This window comes from Camelina sativa, chromosome 5 (assembly GCF_000633955.1).
Source record: "Camelina sativa cultivar DH55 chromosome 5, Cs, whole genome shotgun sequence".
Lineage (NCBI taxonomy): Eukaryota > Viridiplantae > Streptophyta > Magnoliopsida > Brassicales > Brassicaceae > Camelina > Camelina sativa.
In genome coordinates, this window is record NC_025689.1 from 27662248 (window position 1) to 27676464 (window position 14217).

The 14217-nt window shown below is 37.1% G+C and overlaps 1 pseudogene; it reads right to left on the minus strand.

Moving 5' to 3' along the window:
* LOC104789638 overlaps positions 1–14217 on the minus strand; it is a 96371-nt pseudogene that overhangs the window by 69364 nt on the left and 12790 nt on the right.

The window sequence follows — 14217 nt, forward strand, 5'->3', positions numbered from 1 at the left end:
GGAAACTAAATAGAGTTAAGCAAAAAACATGTTTTGGTATGCTAAGGTACAAAAATTGAAGTTAAGGTTTGAAATTCAAATTATTTAAAAGTTAATGTATTTTTAAGCACAGTGGATAGTTTGATGTATGAATTGAACATAGTGTAGTTGTGCAGGTATGAAAAAACCGTTTTTTATGTTGCTTGTGACTTGCGTTGATGGATTTTGAGTCAACCAAATTCTTGGCTCATCCTAGTAAATACAATTAATATATCAAGAACATGTACAATCAAACCACAAGTAAATCCATACAAAATATAATCTCACATTTAATTCATAATATCGGTAACAACAAAGCTAACTAACCAAAACACTAACAAAGAATATTATTAAAAAGATGGAAACTAACCGCACACCTTTTAGCCTCCTCAATTACAAAATTTTCATCAGATTTCTTGCAAGTCTCAATGAAGAATTCTGCTCTGCATGGTGTTTTTTCAGATCACATCTAAAATCATCAAACAATGTTAGTTCCTACTGTTTACACATACGATACAATCACATGCACCATTTATTTTTCAAGATGAAAGGGTGACCAAGACGAAGAAAACAACTAACTAACACTTACATAACAAGTAGTTAAAAGCAGAAGAGAACTCAAGAAACATATAGCAAACAACTGACATATCCAAATTAGTTAAACAATACAATTAATGATTGGTTACTCACAATTTCACTTATTTTCCTACACTACAAGAAAACCTGCGTTTAGAGACTACCACTTGTGACTCTTTTTTCAGTCGCAAAAAATAGCGATCACTTAGCGATTCATTTAAGACTGTTTCCCGACCAAAGTTACGGTAGAAGAAAAACAGTCACACATTTACGACGAACAATATATAGTCGCAAAAACATTGCAATTTGAGACTGTTCAGTGACAGTAATTTATCAAAAACAAAGAGTCACAAATTAGCAACTATTTTGCAACGTATACTAGAGTCACAAGTTTATTTATCGATAACTTGTTACGAATTTGCAACTCCTATTTTTGTGACAAAGTTGCTACCGCATGTGCGACAACTTTGCAACTACTTTTGCAACTGTTAAGTGTCTAACACCTGAATTATATACTGTTTTGAGACTCTTTAGCAACTCTTGATTTTTTGAATTTGAAATTTCACATTAGAGAAATGTTAACATGATTCTATACACATTTCCACTTTAAATTGATCAATATCAGTCATATAAACTTTGTCAAAGCTTTCCATTTTAGTATTTAGAGACAAAAATTTCATAATATCTAAATCATTCTAGAGAGTTATATGTTATTTCATAAGATGGTTTGTAATTGTATGAAAATTTCAAAACAAAGATATAAAAACAATATTTTAAGCTCATAAACTATTTCATATACTCTATAAGAAAATCATGAGTCTATATTGTTAATTGATATCAATAGAACTGGTCAACAATTATAGATTCCAAAAATTTGTATTGTGGCTAAAGTCTGAGAGTCACAATAGAGTAACAATTTGCGACTAACTTGTTACTAACTTTGCGACTCTTGTTTTTTTGCGACTATCTTGGTACGGTGTTGCAACGATTTTGCTACTCCTCTGTGACCATTGTGTTACTCTATTTGATAGTTTTCTAATTTTTAGTATTTTTTGCCAAGGTTTAGGCGCGTAATATCCCCCCCCCCCATATTTTTAGTATGTGTCTCTTTTGCGACTGCTTTGCGACTCCTCTTCGTTAATTACTTGGCAAAGAATCCATTTAGGGTTTCTTTATCTCTTTCTAATTTTTGACCATGTGTCGAAAACCTCTCAAATCTCTCTTCTTCTCCTCTCGAATCTCTCCTCTCAAATAGCTCAAATCTCTCCTCTTTCTCTACTATCTCTTATGGCTGGTAATAGAAAGCCGAGTAGGGGTCACAGAGGCAGATCTGTTGGAGGTGTTAGGGTTTACAATGGTGCGATTACAGGGGAACCCAGTTATGGCACAGGTAATTGGGCCTCCAATGGTGCGACTTCACGTGGAGGACACAACCATCGCCTCCATCGAAGTGGTGACGGAACGTCATCTCACTCCTCGAATCCATCAAGCCCTTAGTCTGTGACTAATTCAAATAGAATTATGCCGTCCCAGTTTCCGCTGAGAACACAACCATCGCTTCCTGCTTCTCAACCACCGCCTCCTGCTTCTCAACCACCGGTTCATGTTCCTCCACTCATACCAGAATAAACCATACCTAAATATGGAAGAGGATTACGACGAAGAAAACCCTAATCTCAATCCTTCCGAAGAAGAAACCCTAATCCTAATCCAGCCCAACAAGACTACCAAGATTTGTTAGATGTTATGCTAGCTCTTCCAGGCTGACAACATCTACCAGTTCTGTCTGTCAAACCCAGTCCCGGCGTTGAGACTCTATGATAATTTCTCTTTGCTCTTTGTGTTAGGTTGATAATGATTGTTACATCCGCTTAGTGGTACGTTGAGATTGATTGTTTTGTTGATTAATTTTTTGGTTGTGTTTGATTGTTTGGTTGAGACTAATTGTGTTTGATTGTTTGGTTGAGACTAATACTCTGTTTTTGTTTGATTAAGTTTAGTGAAGGACTGCTTTGTTTGATTAAGTTTTCTTTACTTTGTTTGCTTAGTTGTCTTTAAGTTACATCCACTTATTGTTACAAAGTTCTTATATAGACTAATACTCTGTTTTTGTTTTGTGACAGGGTTAACAGGCACAAAGGAAAAATTTCTCGGGTGATTGCTAGAATATTTACCGGGAAATTTGATGGTCCTTACTACAGTTGGGAGGTTACTCCTACACCCATTCAAGAGAGATATTTTAGGACATTTGCGGTAATGTCTTATAGCATTCAAAGTTTTATTATCTCTCATAACTGACTTAGTATCATTATTAACTTAATTCAATTGTAATATGTAGCGGAACTTCTATTGGGATACTAGGATTACTGAGCTTGTTAGAGAGGGGTTCTTAAAGATAGCCAAGAAACGAATGAAAGACATTGTTAGTCAAGCTAAAAGCAGTGGTAAACCATCTGTTTGTATTTGTGGAGAACTGTGGGCTGAGATGTGTGGTCATTGGAACGAACCTGATGTAATGGAAAGGAGTTCAAATGCTTCACAGTGCAGAAACTCCGATCGTGGTGGTCTTGGATACCACAATCACCTTGCCGGTCAGAAATCATATGTGCAAATTCATCAAGAAATGGTAATTTAGCATTGCTTCCATGATTTTAACACCTTAAACACCTTGCTTCCATGATTTTAACACCCTAAACATCTTGCTTCCATGATTTTAACATTTTACAATTTTTTTGTAGGAGGAAGAATTGGGCCGTCCGATATCATTTGGCGAAATGTTCATGAAGACACATACTCGAGCTGACGGATCGTTTGTTGATCAAAAAGCTAAACAAGTAGCTGAGACTTATGAGAAAACATTAGAGAAGAGACTGTGTGAAGTGGACGATGATGGTCCAGAAAATTCAGGGAATTCTTCTAATCGTTCAACTCATCGTACTCTTAACATTGATGTAAAGAATGAAATCTTTCTTAAGGTAACTCCTTAGTTTCTTTATTTTGATGAGTGTGTATGATTATTCTTAAAGTAACTCCTTAGTTTCTATATTTTGATGAAAAGAATGAGTATTTTGATTTCTTAATCCGCATGGTTTCTTTATTTGTTGAGCATTTTGGTTTCTTAATACTTGTTTCTAGCCTTGACTAACGAAATGCTTTTGTTTTTCTTTGTCTTAGTGTACTCAAACAGATGAGAAGGGAAACCTTTTTGGCCTTGGATCTCTTTTTCAGACATTTAGGAAAGGGAAAAGGAAAGAAAGTTATGCAAAATCTTCTCCATCAACACCAACACTTCTCGAGGTTCAAGAACAACTTCGCCGCAAGATAGCTCATCTAGATGCTGAGAATGCCCGACGTGATAAGGAGCATCAAGAATCTCAAATGAAGACCGATGACCTTCTCATCTACATGAAAGAGAAAGATCCAGTATTTGCAACTTTTATGGCTTCCTTGCGACCAACTGTACCAGCAACAACACCAGCAACCGCACCTGAAGACTCCACACCTGAATACATCATACCACCAGTCACCGTGTCAGGTACTCACCAGCCACCGCGTTAGACACAACACCAGCCACCACATCTCCACTTATTCCAAGTTCTAAACATTGTCTTTTCTAAAAAAACATGAATTGCTTGTTTGATTTTACTACTTATTTTGCTTTAGGACGATCTTTTTGGTTAATACAATCATTATGCTAATCTTTTTGTTTAATGAATGATTATGATATCTTTCTTAATGATTTGGTTTTCAATTTAAATTTATTGTGATTTATTCCAAATTTGATAGATAAAACAGGTTTATTATATGCCAAAATGTCACCAAATTGCGACCAAATTTATTATATGTGAAACTATCAGATTAATGGCAAAATGGTTAGTAATATATGAGGACTACTTTGCGACAATAGCTAAGGAGTCTTAAAATGGTCACACAATTTAATCACTAACTTGCGACTGACTTGTAACTATGTTCATGACCGAAGGTTCCTAATATAAAGAGTCTGTAAAGAATCGTTTATTGGTGACTATATAACGGCATCATAACTTAATCGTAAATTTGCGACCATTTTGAGACACGTAAATTTTGCTACCATTTTTTAGCGACCATCTGAAATAGTCGTTTATTTGTCGTAAAGTAGGTGTTTGCGACTCTTTAGCGACTATTATTGGAGTTGCTAAACACAGTTTTCCTCGTAGTGTTAGCAAAACTCTTTCTCGCACATAAATGAGGCATAGTATGGGTGCTTCGGCTTTCGATGTTTCAATCTCTGTTGATAAAAATGTTACTTTAAGCTATAAAAGAAGTTTTAAAATATAAATAATCAGTATAAAAACTATACCCTCCACTTATCTGTGAACCTCATGCAAACAAAGTCACGCCATTGGTCTTCAGGTATATCACTGGGACGATTCTCCAATGTTTCAGCTCGATCATTTCGTTTATAATCTCTCCAAAGACGCAATTTTAAATATTTGCACCTGTTTCCTAGTACACCAATCACATAATCCTTTCTTGTCTCAGGATCATCAAACCAAAACTTGTTCTACAAAAATTACGAGAAGTTCTTGGTTAGCTATACTTCAAATGTTTAAACAAAAATAATCCTAAAATTTTATCAAACAAAAAAAGAAATTTACAAAATGAAAGTGTATACTTCCCCAGCCTGTTCTTTTCTGTAAGGACCGAACAAATCTCCCATCACTGTAGTTAATGGGTAACAAGTTCACATCAGTACTCAACTGACCTAACCATAATCCAAGTAAGCCTCCAGAATCTTCATCAGGTTGACCGCTATCTTCATCGAAGTGAACAATCTCTTTACGATCTTGTAACTTCCAAACATCTTTGGTTGTCAGCATTTGGTCTTCTATGTTGTCATCATCATCTATTTGATAACAAGTAGAACCCATACGTTAAATTTTTATTTACATTTGATATACGTAGTAATTTAGTGAAATTCCCTATTAATTTATAAAGAATCTAACCAGGTTAAAACCTCATCCAAAGAGATATACTATAGTCTGTACTCTATGAAATAAATTCGAAATTCAGTCTCTTTTTAAATGTCAACACGATAACTGGCTCACATCTTAGATCGTGGAGTTTAATACCATATCAAAATGAAAAACTTGAGAGTCATTTTTTACAAAATTTATGAATATAACTAAGTACTATATTTGGAGTTACCTATCAATTCAGTTTTCCATTTGTAACTATTGCATTCCTGAGCAAGTTGCGGAGGAGAACTGTAAACCCTCTCCAAGTACTGCAAATATTCTGGTGCTTGTGTCTCTGATTTTGTGAAATGCACTGAATCACTCATCCTGAAAAAAATAAAGAAACATATAAGTAACTGATGGAAAGAAAAGGTTCATAATGTGAAAGTTCTCTTCCCTTTCAATCTCATCACAAAAGAATCAGTAAATTAAAAACACAAGTGTATTGTAGTAGTTACCTGTTTGCAGTTGGATTTCAGAATTTTTTCTCTCCTTCTCCCAGTAAGCTGTAGAAACCTTAGTGAAAATAATTTTCTGAACAAATCATGACCAACTAATAAGTCCTCCGATTCCTGCTTTAGAAGACCCAAAAAAATTCATAGCGGGAATATGAATAGATTAGGGAAAAGATTAATGTTTTTCAAAAAAAAAAGGGATTTCGTCATTAATCATTATATATATGTTTGTTTAAACAGCATACACAGTTGAAAATATCCAATGTAAATGAATAAATAAAATTTATTGTAGGAACCAAAATATATTTAAGTAATTGATATAAGTTGAAACGGAAAAAATATGATGAACGTGGCCGCATCTGTGGGGATTATGCGCTCGAAAACACACTCATCTGGGCAGCTGTTATGTGTGTTTGTGACACTACAGCTCTGAAATTTATTCAAAGCATAGGACAATTGAATAATTTATTGATATAAAATGCATAAAAATTGGAGGCTGCAAGATTTTTTTAAGGATAAGAGGAGTTGCAGACAGGTTAATGAGGGTGGTGACGAGGAGATGACAGTTTTCTCCCTCACTAGAGTAAACTGGAAATTATGATATCTGTTTAAGGATATAGAACTGAATCTACCAATTAAACTTTATATAACGTTATCGTCACCATAGTATATGTCTACAGAATTAAAATTGGAAAACTGCACATTTAGTACTCCAACCAGACCCCATGAGGTACTAAAAATAAACTTCACCACTGTACTAAAGGAATTTTTTTTTTTTGTTAAATGATGTCCTTAAATTGTTCATATAATTTTGATGCCTAAAGCATCTGCTTATTGGACTTTAGCCCCGGGCCGGTTCTGTATCTACTTGTGATGAAACTTCTTATATAAATATTTAAATAGATTACATTACATGTTTGTTTGACAAAAAAAAAAAAAAAAATTACATTACATGTCTATGAGTAACCAATTTTCGTTAATATGTATCAGTTGACGACTAAGTGGCATCAAATAGGTATCAGTTTTAAAAATTGAAACTATGTTCACATCGTTTTTCTATTGATGTTAAAAAGTAAATGATTACATCAGTTTTATGTAAGTGAGGTTAATGTTGGAAGTTGATCATTTGCTCAATAAGGAACAAGAGATATTGGAGGAAGAAAGTGCTGAGGTGATTAGGAGAAGAGAGATCCACAATCAGATGTAGAGGGAGAAAGAAGAAGAAGAGGGGATCGTGTAGAAGACAAAAGAAGAAGACGAAGAAGAAGAAGGGTCACGACGAAGAAACAAAGTTGTGTTTATGTAATAAGAAAAACAAGTAAAAAGACTATTGGACCATAAACCTAATTAAGGCTTTAAGTGTATTATGGGCTTCTGTTTTGGGTTTGAGAAACAAGTAGGTTAAGATAAATAAGTGTAATATAAATATACTTATGTGGTTGTAAGGATAAGATAAGATAAGGAAGTAAGAAGTAAAAGTAAAAGTGGCTGCTTCTAGATCTATTTCAAACAGTTAAATCAGCCGCTGCTTACCTAAATTATTTTAAACGACACTAAATGTAACATCCACGAACCAAACTGTGGGTTATTGGAATCAGTGTCGATCGACACCAGTAATTTTTGGTTCAACATGATTGATTTAAATCGTCGAATTCGAGTGGTTTAGTTTAATGGAATCCTAAACCGGGGTATTTATCTGAGAAGTCGACCTCAGGGTTTCGGAAAGGCCACTTTTAGCCATTCTAGAGAGAAAAGGGAGAAGAGAGTGTCTTCTCGGGAGATCTTGGAGATTCTTGATTTGTTTGGTGAGATATGTTCCTGTGGAGTGGAGATCTGGTGCTAGGAACGACGTAGAACCCTTCCAAGGTGTTGGATTCGTTGTTGTGGGTCAGAAATTTCCAACAAAGAAGTGAGTGAATGACCATGGCTGATCTAAGCCTGAGATCTCTTTTGTTTTGCTTGTTTTGTGTTGTTGTGGTGTATTCCTTGTTTGTTTTGGATGCTATAGGGTTCCTATAGTTTCATGTGGCCTTTGGGCAAGTTTTGGGACGGATTGGAGGTGGTTAACGGAGATTCGACGATCAGCTTCAAGCAGAACGTGTCTGCGGAATCGGTGTCGATCGAAACCAGGTGTGTGTCGGTCGACACCAAGTAGGTGTGTCGATCGACACTTAGGGTCAGTGTCGGTCGACACCAGCAGTCAGTGTCGGTCGACACCAACTTGTCTGACGCATGCTTCCCTGGTTTGTTGTGTTGTTTGTGTTGCTTCACATTGGAATCTCAGTTGCTTGTGTGTATAGCCTAGTAGATAGGAGGATTGACTCACTAAGTATTTATGATAATACTTACGCATCTCAACTGTTGTTTGTGNAGAGAGATCCACAATCAGATGTAGAGGGAGAAAGAAGAAGAAGAGGGGATCGTGTAGAAGACAAAAGAAGAAGACGAAGAAGAAGAAGGGTCACGACGAAGAAACAAAGTTGTGTTTATGTAATAAGAAAAACAAGTAAAAAGACTATTGGACCATAAACCTAATTAAGGCTTTAAGTGTATTATGGGCTTCTGTTTTGGGTTTGAGAAACAAGTAGGTTAAGATAAATAAGTGTAATATAAATATACTTATGTGGTTGTAAGGATAAGATAAGATAAGGAAGTAAGAAGTAAAAGTAAAAGTGGCTGCTTCTAGATCTATTTCAAACAGTTAAATCAGCCGCTGCTTACCTAAATTATTTTAAACGACACTAAATGTAACATCCACGAACCAAACTGTGGGTTATTGGAATCAGTGTCGATCGACACCAGTAATTTTTGGTTCAACATGATTGATTTAAATCGTCGAATTCGAGTGGTTTAGTTTAATGGAATCCTAAACCGGGGTATTTATCTGAGAAGTCGACCTCAGGGTTTCGGAAAGGCCACTTTTAGCCATTCTAGAGAGAAAAGGGAGAAGAGAGTGTCTTCTCGGGAGATCTTGGAGATTCTTGATTTGTTTGGTGAGATATGTTCCTGTGGAGTGGAGATCTGGTGCTAGGAACGACGTAGAACCCTTCCAAGGTGTTGGATTCGTTGTTGTGGGTCAGAAATTTCCAACAAAGAAGTGAGTGAATGACCATGGCTGATCTAAGCCTGAGATCTCTTTTGTTTTGCTTGTTTTGTGTTGTTGTGGTGTATTCCTTGTTTGTTTTGGATGCTATAGGGTTCCTATAGTTTCATGTGGCCTTTGGGCAAGTTTTGGGACGGATTGGAGGTGGTTAACGGAGATTCGACGATCAGCTTCAAGCAGAACGTGTCTGCGGAATCGGTGTCGATCGAAACCAGGTGTGTGTCGGTCGACACCAAGTAGGTGTGTCGATCGACACTTAGGGTCAGTGTCGGTCGACACCAGCAGTCAGTGTCGGTCGACACCAACTTGTCTGACGCATGCTTCCCTGGTTTGTTGTGTTGTTTGTGTTGCTTCACATTGGAATCTCAGTTGCTTGTGTGTATAGCCTAGTAGATAGGAGGATTGACTCACTAAGTATTTATGATAATACTTACGCATCTCAACTGTTGTTTGTGGTGTGCAGGTATGTGGTGTGGAATCATGGCGATGAGGAGGAGGATGATCTAGGATCTCGTTTGTGTGTTGATGGTTATGTATGGTTATGTTATTGGAACCTTGGATAGAGTTATGCTAGGTTGTTGGATAGAATGGTTTGGAATGTTATTGTGTTTATGTTATATATTTGAGATGATTAATGCTTTATGTTCCGCTGTGCATGTTGTTGGGTTGTTGGTTAATTAAGTAGTATGGAATGCTTAATTATATATTTAAAAAAAAAATGTGTCGGGTTGTTTCAGTTTGGTATCAGAGCCATTACGGTTCTAGGGCAGGTTGATGGATGGTCTAGAGTGGTTTAGGAATTTAATTGGTTGAATTATTTTCCTGTTGGGTGATGCGTGATGTTGTGTGATGGAATTGATTATGAGTAGTTAGTCAATTTGCATGTGGTATGGAGTCCTAGTATCATCCTCTTCGAGCCTTCAATGAGATTCCACGGTAAGTTGTTTTATGTGTTGTTAGCTGTGTACTGTTTTTAGCTTCTGTGCGGAAAGTGCAGTTGGCTATTGACAAGGTTTTGGAAAGTAGTGGATCACGGCAGTATCGGGAAATACCGTTGACAGTGATTTGTGAAAGTTGATGTGTTGGAAATGGATTTCCGAGAATTTAAGTTGGAGACTTACTTCGTCTAGGGTGGCTGGAGTGCCACTGTTTAGCAAGTTAGTAATTCGCATGCTGGTCAGATGGGGGTCTGAGGGTGTGGCCGGTGTGCTTACTGGTGTTGCTGGAAGTCCAACGGGTGTTGTGAGTGTGGCAACAGGTTTTGCTTAGACTGAGATGACCGTATTGCGGGTTTACTGAAAATGTTGCTGGGGAGGATTTAATAAGATGATTAGTTCTTATGGAATCTTGATGTGTAATGGGTTAAGGGATTATGCGATTCTGGAAATGAAAAGTTTTCATAAATAGAAAGTTTCTAAAAATGGAAAGTTTTATGAGAGTTAGAGCTTTGCTATTTTTGGAAAGTGCGGTTGCAAGGAAATAGGAAAATCTATGAATAGTTAGAACTTTTCTATTTTTGGAAAGGGCATGTGGAATGCCCGGAGTGGCAGGAATGCTTAGAGGATGACCTGAAGAGTGGTCACAGTTGAGATGATCAGTTCTCAAAGATTTTTGTTTGGTGATGTCACGGTGCTAAGAGAATATGCAGGTTCTAAAAATGGAAAGTCTATGAATAGTTAAAACTTATTTTTGGGAAGTGGGTGGATAAACAGCTTTAGTGGCAGGGATGTTTTAGAGTTGGCCTGAAGAGTGGTCATGGGGGTGGTGATATTCCAGTGAGGGAATATGGTGGTTGGTAGGACATTGCGATGTATTATGCAAACCACGGGAGGTAGTTCCGGTTGGGAGATGCTTATAGACGTTATGACTTGTTTGCTCATGACGAGATGAGTAGTTCTCCGGAGGAGATGATTAGTTCTCCAGAGGAGATGATTAGTTCTCCTGAGGGGTGATTGCTCGAGTATTTACCCGATACACTTAACTGCAAGGCAGTATATGTTGGGTCGAATTCACAAGGACCAATGGTACACTAAAGATTTGCGAGACTTGTAAATAGCTAAAGCGAACGAATGCTTGTTTGTTTGGTTTCAGAAATTGTAAATAAAAATGCAATAAATAAAACGATTTAACTTATGGGATTAAGATATTGGGCTATAGGGTATTTCAGAGATCAATGATCAATGGGGAAATGAAACAAGGAATTTAATAGTTAAGAACCATTCTAGAACATGAACACAAGATTTGACTAACCCTCTTTCAAGGTATTAATCACTAAAATTGACTACTCAATTACTAAACTTTCATTTGTAATCTCCTAATCAAATTATCATTATCAAACAAGTTCACTAAGTTCACAATATCCCCTAACATCAACTTTCGCAGGTTAGAGAAATATTGCTCAATTCGTATTGGTTCAGGCATTCTATTGAACACTTGTGATGCATAGAAAAACCTAAAATCTAGAACAAGGTGATCAGTCCTATTCTAGCATTAAGAGCATATGAAACAAAAAACCACAAAGAAAATAGAATTCTCAAGCAACAATTAAACCATTAAATCATTTGATACCCTACTTAGAACCCTAAAACCCAAGTAGGTGATTACTCACACATATTGAAAGCAACAACACAAAGATATGAAGAAGACATAATTAAATTGATGAAATAAAATGAGGAAAGAGTTTAGAAATCTTCTTCAAATTGTCAAAGAGGATAAATATCTAATCTCCAGAAATGTCTAATCTCCAGGTGCAGAAAAACTCAGAAAAAAATAGAATATATCCTACTAATTAGGTTTTTGGGGGTATATCTACCCCTATTAAAAGAAAAAATGAGAATAGAAAAATTTAGAAAAAGGAAATAAGTGTTTGGATTGTAATCAAAATGACAACAGACTTGTCTAGACTTCAGTAGACTTGGGCATAAATTTCACCAGACTTCACCAGAATTGTGTACAAACTTCACTAGACTTGTCTACAAACTTCACCAGACCTCTCTACACTTCTCCAGACTTGTCTACAGACTTCACTAGACTTCTCCAGACTTCATGATTCAGTTCAACTTGGAGATGTCCAAAAGTCACTTCCTGCTTCTTTATTCCAGTTAAGCTCGAATCCAACCAAAAGACTCCAAATCTAGCACATTGTCTTCACACCTAATCACAACTCAAGAAAAGACCAAAAAAGATACAAAAGACGGACAAAGATGCGACAAATGACTCAAAACGAATACTAAATAAAGGACAAAAGACATCAAAAACACAATACATCAAGGGGATGATTAGTTCCCCTGATGCACCACATGTTTTAGGGTTGCGACCCTGAGAGCGGCAGAGGAGATGATTAGTTCTCCTAGAGGATGATTAGTTCCTCGGTAAGGATGAGTAGTTCCCTTGGTACCGAGATCTCGAGGGTGACGATCCGAGAGTGAGACGGTATGGCTTGAGGACGATGGTTTGAGAGTGCAGGCGGTGCAGTTTGAAGGTTGCAACCTCATAATGGATGAGTGAGGGATCAAACAATGTCGAGGACGTGGTTATAATCATAGCGACTGGATGTAAACCTCGGAGGTCGGGAGTGATCTCGGGTTTTGGGTTATGCTGACCAGTGGGGTCAGGGTTATGTGGACCGTTGGGCCACGTGGATTTGCAGACTGTTGGAGTACTTGCACGGAATGCCTTGGTTGACGGTGTTCCGTCCGGTCGGAGGATGTGCGGGCTGTAGTGACGGTTGCACGGAGGTCCTTGGCGGATAGACTGTGTTGCGGGATTCGAGGACAAATCGTTGTTGGTGGGGGAGAATTGTAACATCCGTAAACCAAATTGTGGGTTTTGGGGATGGGTGTCGATCGACACCAGCAATTTCTGGTTTGACCTGATTGATTTTTAAAATCGTCGAATTTAAGCGGTTTGGTTTAAGTGGAATCCCAAATCGGGGTATTCATATGAGAAGTCGACCTCTAGGTTTCGGGAATGCCACTTTTAGCCGTTCGAGAGAGAAAAGGGAGAAGAGAGTGTGTTCTTAGGAGATTTTGGAGATTCTTGGTTTGTTTGGTGAGATTTGTCCCTGTGGAGTAGAGATCTGGTGCTAGGAATGAAGTAGAAGCCTTCTAAGATGTTAGATTAGTTGCTGTGGGTCAGAAACTTCCTGCAAAGAGGTGAGTGCATGACCATGGCAGATCTAAGCCTGAGATCTCTTTTGATTGCTTGTTTTGTGTTGTTGTGGTGTTTTCCTTGTTTGTTTTGGATGCTATAGGGTTCCTATAGTTTCCTGTGGCCTTTGGGCAAGTTTTGGGACGGATTGGAGGTGGTTAGAAACGGAGATTAGACGATCGGCTTCAAGCAGAATATGTGTGTGGAGTCTGTGTCGATCGACACTAGGTGAGTGTCGGTCGACACCAAGTAGGTGTGTCGATCGACACTTAGGGTCAGTGTGGGTCGACACCAACTTGTTTGACGCTTGTTTCTCTGGTTTGTTGTGTTGTTTGTGTTGCTTCACATTTGAATCTCAGTTGCTTGTGTCTATAGCCTAGTAGATGAGAGGATTGCCTCACTAAGTATTTATGATAATACTTACGCATCACAATTGTTGTTTGTGGTGTGCAGGTATGTGGCATGGAATCATGACGATGAGGAAGAGGATGATCTAGGGTCTCGTTTGTGTGTTTATGGTTATGTATGGTTCTGTTATTGTAACCTTTGATAGAGTTATGCTAGGTTGTTGGATAGAATAGTTTGGAATGTTATTGTGTTGATGTTATATATTTGAGATGATTAATGCTTTATGTTTTCGGCTATGTATGTTGTTGGGTTGTTGGGTTGTTGGTTTAAGTAATATGGGATGCTTAATTATATATTTAAAAAAAACTGGGTTGGGTTGTTTTACTAAACCACATATAACAATCACTTTTTATTAAGTGATTCAAAATGAAGTCGTTTAAATTTTTGACATAATCATATATATATAAAAGTAAGGTTTTGGTCTCTCCTTACTGGTTGATTTTCATTTAATACTTTCTATTTTTTTTTTGCTTTCTAATTTTTTAATTGCTTTAAATAATATTTAAGACCC